Here is a 5,818-nt window from a genome sequence, read left to right on the forward strand (position 1 = left end):
ATAAAGTTATAAAATATTGACAATATTCCTGTGCTATATATTACATCTTTGTATCTTAACTATTTTATACCTCGTAGTTTGTACCTCTTAAGCCCCTTCACCCATCTTTTCCTAACCCCCCAGCCCCCTCCCCACTGGTTACCACTCATTTGTTCTCTATATTTGTGAGTCTCTTTCTGTTCTGTTATATCCCTTTGTTTTATTTTTCAGATTCCACATATAAGTATACCTGTCTTGGATCATAAATCAAATCATGATATAGAATAATATGGTGTTCATACCTTCTTAGCTCTTGACTTTTATATTTTAAACAAAAAGGCTCTATGTTAAGTTATATAAATATAGGGACGTCTCTGGTGGCACAGTGGTTAAGAATCCGGCTGCCAATGCAGGGGACACAGGTTCAAGCCCTTGTCCGGGAAGATCCCACATGCCGTGAAGCAACTAAGCCCCTGCGCCACAACTACTGAGCCTGCACTCTAGAGCCCGTGAGCCACAACTACTGAGCCTGCGTGCCACAACTACTGAAGCCTGTGCACCTAGAGCCCGTGCTCCACAACAAAGAGAAGCCACTGCAACGAGAAGCCCGCGCAGTGCAACGAAGAGAAGCCCCCACTCGCTGCAGCTGGAGAAAGCCCGTGCACAGCAACAAAGACCCAAGGCAGACAAAAAATTAATTAAAAAAAAAATATATATATATATTTATATATATAAAACTTCCTCTGTACCATGTTTGGGAATTACTTTTATTTGTAAAACTGGAGACCTTGCCATGGTTTCAGAATGGAGAAGTTTGACGTATGTTCAGACATTCATGAGTTCTCCTTTCAGAAGTAAAAGCAGCAAATTTAACAATAAGGCTAGTGTCCTTTCTGGGACATTTTAGAGAACTTTCAAGGAAAATGTAAAGAACTGAGCAAAAAACTGTAGAGAGGAATTCACCAAGGAGAACTTTTATAAAAATCACCAAATTCAGAGGAAAGCGGTTAAAATTCTGAGCTCTTGAGTGACTATCTGGTCCCACATCCTGCCTTTACAAAAACTTTCTAGCTGGTAACCTTTGACAAGACAACCTTTCTCAGTTTCTACTTCCTCATCTATAAAATTGGATAATACTATTATTATTGCATAAAGTTGTAGTAAGGTTTAAAAGAGTTAAAATGTGATAAGCACTTACACCAAAGCCTAGCACATAGTAATGGCTCTAAAATTTTATCTGCTCTCATGCTTCTCCTGTATGACTTTTTTCCTCGCCACATATCTATCCTATTTCTTTAAAGAGATTCTCGGGAAACTGGATACTATGAAGTAGAAATCTAGGGAGGTGGTGGCCTAATTTTGCAACCAAGCATTGGAGGAAGAAGCTGAGACAAGTATGTAGAGATGGTGGGAGGAGTAATAAGGCCAAATCAGATGTAGCTGGATTCCTCAGGACTGTGGGAAGTAAGGAGGAGGAAAGGATAGAAGGGAGGGAGAGGAGGAGGAAGGGCGATGCATGATCAACATTAGTGAAGAACTATAAATTCCTTGAGGCTGGTGTGAGATGATATCTCATTGTAGTTTTGACTTGCATTTCTCTAATGATTAATGATGTTGAGCATTCTTTCATGTGTTTGTTGTCAATCTGTATATCTTCTTTGGAGAAATGTCTACTTAGGTCTTCTGCCAATTTCTGGATTGGGTTGTTTGTTCTTTTGATATTCAGCTGCATGAGCTACTTGTATATTTTGGAGATTAATCCTTTGTCAGTTGCTTCATTTGCAAATATTTTCTCCCATTCTTAGTGTTGTCTTTTCGTTTCATTTATGGTTTCCTTTGCTGTGCAAAAGCTTTTAAGTTTCCTTAGGTCCCATTTGTTTATTTTTGTTATTATTCCCATTTCTCTAGGAGGTGGGTCAAAAAGGATCTCACTGTGATTTATGTCATAGAGTGTTCTGCCTATGTTTTCCTCTAAGAGTTTTATAGTGTCTGGCCTTACATTTGGGTCTTTATTCCATTTTGAGTTTATTTTTATGTATGGTTTAGGGTGTGTTCTAATTTCATTCTTTTACACGTAGCTGTCCATTTTTCCCAGCACCACTTATTGAAGAGGCTGTCTTTTCTCCATTGTATATTCTTGCCTCCTTTATCAAACAAAAGGTGACTATAGGTGCTTAGGTTTATCTCTGGGCTTTCTATCCTGTTCCATTTATCTATATTTCTGTTTTTGTGCCAGTACCATACTGTCTTGATGACTGAAGCTTTGTAGTATAGTCTGAAGTCAGGGACCTGATTCCTCCAGCTCCACTTTTCTCTCTAAAGATTGCTTTGGCTATTCGGGGTCTTTTGTGTTTCCATACAAATTTTAAGATTTTTTGTTCTAGTTCTGTACAAACTGCCATTGGTAATTTGATAGGGATTGCATTGAATCTGTAGATCGCTTTGGGTAGTACAGTCATTTTCACAGTATTGATTCTTCCAATCCAAGCACACGGTATATCTCTCCATCTGTCTGTATCGTCTTTAATTTTTTTCATCAGTGTCATAGTTTTCTGCATACAGGTCTTTTGTCTCCTTAGGTAGTTTTATTCCTAGGTATTTTACTCTTTTTGTTGCAATCGTAAATGGGAGTGTTTCCTTAATTTCTCTTTCAGATTTTTCATCATTAGTGTATAAGAATGCAAGAGATTTCTGTGTATTAATTTTGTATCCTGCTACTTTACCAGATTCATTGATTAGCTCTAGTAGTTTTCTGGCAGCATCTTTAGGATTCTCTATGTATAGTATCACGTCATCGGCAAACAGTGAGAATTTTACTTCTTTTCCAATTTGGATTCCTATTATTACTTCTTTTCCTTCTCTGATTGCTGAGGCTAAAACTTCCAAAACTATGTTGAATCATAGTGGCGAGAGTGGGCAACCTTGTCTTGTTCCTGATCTTAGAGGGAATGGTTTCAGTTTTTCACCACTGAGAACGATGTTAGCCGTGGGTTTGTCATATATGGCCTTTAATATGTTGAGGTAAGTTCCCTCTATGCCTACTTTCTGGAGGGATTTTATCATAAATGGGTGTTGAATTTTGCCAAAAGCTTTTTCTGCATCTATTGAGATTATCATGTTTTTTCTCCTTCAATTTTTTAATATGGTTTATCACATTGATTTGCATATATTGAAGAATCCTTGCATTCCTGGGATAAACCCCAGTTGATCATGGTGTATGATCCTTTTAATGTGCTGTTGGATTCTGTTTGCTAGTATTTTGTTGAGGATTTTTGCATGTATGTTCATCATGATATTGGCCTTTTTTGGTGACAGCTTTGTCTGTTTTGGTATCAGGGTGATGGTGGCTTCGTAGAATGAGTTTGGGAGTGTTCCTCCCTCTGCTATATTTTGGAAGAGTTTGAGAAGGATAGGTATTAGCTCTTCTCTAAATGTTTGATAGAATTCGCCTGTGAAGCCATCTGGTCCTGGGCTTCTGTTTGTTGGAAGATTTTTAATCACAGTTTCAATTTCAGTGCTTGTGATTGGTCTGTTTATATTTTGTATTTCTTCCTGGTTCAGTCTCGGAAGGTTGTGCTTTTCTAAGAATTTCTTCCAGATTGTCCCTTTTATTGGCATATGCTTGCTGGCAGTAACCTCTCATGATCCTTTGTATTTCTGCAGTGTCAGTTGTTACTTCTCCATTTTCATTTCTAAATCTTTTGATTTGAGTCTTCTCCCTTTTTTTCTTGATGAGTCTGGCTAATGGTTTATCAATTCTGTTTATCTTCTCAAATAACCAGCTTTTAGTTTTATTGATCTTTGCTCTCGTTTCCTTAATTTATTTTTACTTCTGATCTTATCTTTATGATTTCTTTCCTTCTGCTAACTTTGGGCTTTTTTTGTTCTTCTTTCTCTAATTGCTTTAGGTGTAAGGTTAGGTTGTTTATTTGAGATGTTTCTTGTTTCTTAAGGTAGGATTGTATAGCTACAAACTTCCCTCTTAGAACTGCTCTTGCTCCATCCATAGGTTTTGGGTTGTCGTGTTTTCATTGTCAATTGTTTCTAGATATTTTTTTATTTCCTCTTTGATTTCTTCAGTGATCTCTTGGTCATTTAATAGTGTATTGTTCAGCCTCTGTGTCTTTGTATTTTTAACATATTTTTTCCTATAATTGATATCTAGTCTCATAGTGTTGTGGTCAGGAAAGATAATTTTTTTTTTTTTTAACATCTTTATTGGAGTATAATTGCTTTACAATGGTATGTTAGTTTCAGCTTCACAACAAAATGAATCAGTTATATATATACATATATTCCCATATCTCTTCCTGCTTGCGTCTCCCTCCCTCCCACCCTCCCTATCCCACCCCTCCAGGCGGTCACAAAGCACCGAGCTGATCTCCCTGTGCTATGCGGCTGCTTCCCACTAGCTATCTACCTTACGTTTGGTAGTGTATATATGTCCATGCCTCTTTATCGCTTTGTCACCGTTTACCCTTCCCCCTCCCCATAGCCTCAAGTCCATTCTCTAGTAAGTCTGTGTCTTTATTCCTGTTTCACCCCTAGGTTTTTCACGACATTTTTTTTTTTTAATTCCATATATATGTGTTAGCATACGGTATTTGTCTCTCTCTTTCTGACTTACTTCACTCTGTATGACAGACTCTAGGTCTATCCACCTCATTACAAATAGCTCAATTTCGTCTCTTTTTATGGCTGAGTAATATTCCATTGTATATATGTGCCACATCTTCTTTATCCATTCATCCGATGATGGACACTTAGGTTGTTTCCATCTCTGGGCTATTGTAAATAGAGCTGCAATGAACATTTTGGTACATGACTCTTTTTGAATTATGGTTTTCTCGGGGTATATGCCCAGTAGTGGGATTGCTGGGTCATATGGTAGTTCTATTTGTAGCTTTTTAAGGAACCTCCATACTGTTCTCCACAGTGGCTGTATCAATTTACATTCCCACCAACAGTGTAAGAGGGTTCCCTTTTCTCCACACCCTCTCCAGCATTTATTGTTTCTAGATTTTTTGATGATGGCCATTCTGACTGGTGTGAGATGATATCTCATTGTAGTTTTGATTTGCATTTCTCTCATGATTAGTGATGTTGAGCATTCTTTCATGTGTTTGTTGGCACTCTGTATATCTTCTTTGGAGAAATGTCTATTTAGGTCTTCTGCCCATTTTTGGATTGGGTTGTTTGTTTTTTTGTTATTAAGCTGCATGAGCTGCTTATAAATTTTGGAGATCAATCCTTTGTCAGTTGCTTCATTTGCAAATATTTTCTCCCATTCTGAGGGTTGTCTTTTGGTCTTCTTTATGGTTTCCTTTGCTGCGCAAAAGCTTTTAAGTTTCATTAGGTCCCATTTGTTTACTCTTGTTTTTATTTCCATTTCTCTAGGAGGTGGGTCAAAAAGGACCTTGCTGTGATTTATGTCATAGAGTGTTCTGCCTATGTTTTCCTCTAAGAGTTTGATAGTTTCTGGCCTTACATTTAGGTCTTTAATCCATTTTGAGCTTATTTTTGTGTACGGTGTTAGGGAGTGATCTAATTTCATACTTTTACATGTAGCTGTCCAGTTTTCCCAGCACCACTTATTGAATAGGCTGTCCTTTCTCCACTGTACATTTCTGCCTCCTTTGTCAAAGATAAGGTGACCATATGTGCGTGGGTTTATCTCTGGGCTTTCTATCCTGTTCCATTGATCTGTCTTTCTGTTTTTGTGCCAGTACCATACCGTCTTGATAACTGTAGCTTTGTAGTATAGTCTGAAGTCTGGGAGCCTGATTCCTCCAGTTCCTTCTTTCGTTCTCAAGATTGCTTTGGCTATTCGGGGTCTTTT

The sequence above is a fragment of the Leucopleurus acutus genome (assembly GCF_964270905.1).
Source record: "Leucopleurus acutus genome assembly, chromosome: 20".
In the NCBI taxonomy this organism is placed as follows: Eukaryota; Metazoa; Chordata; class Mammalia; order Artiodactyla; family Delphinidae; genus Leucopleurus; species Leucopleurus acutus.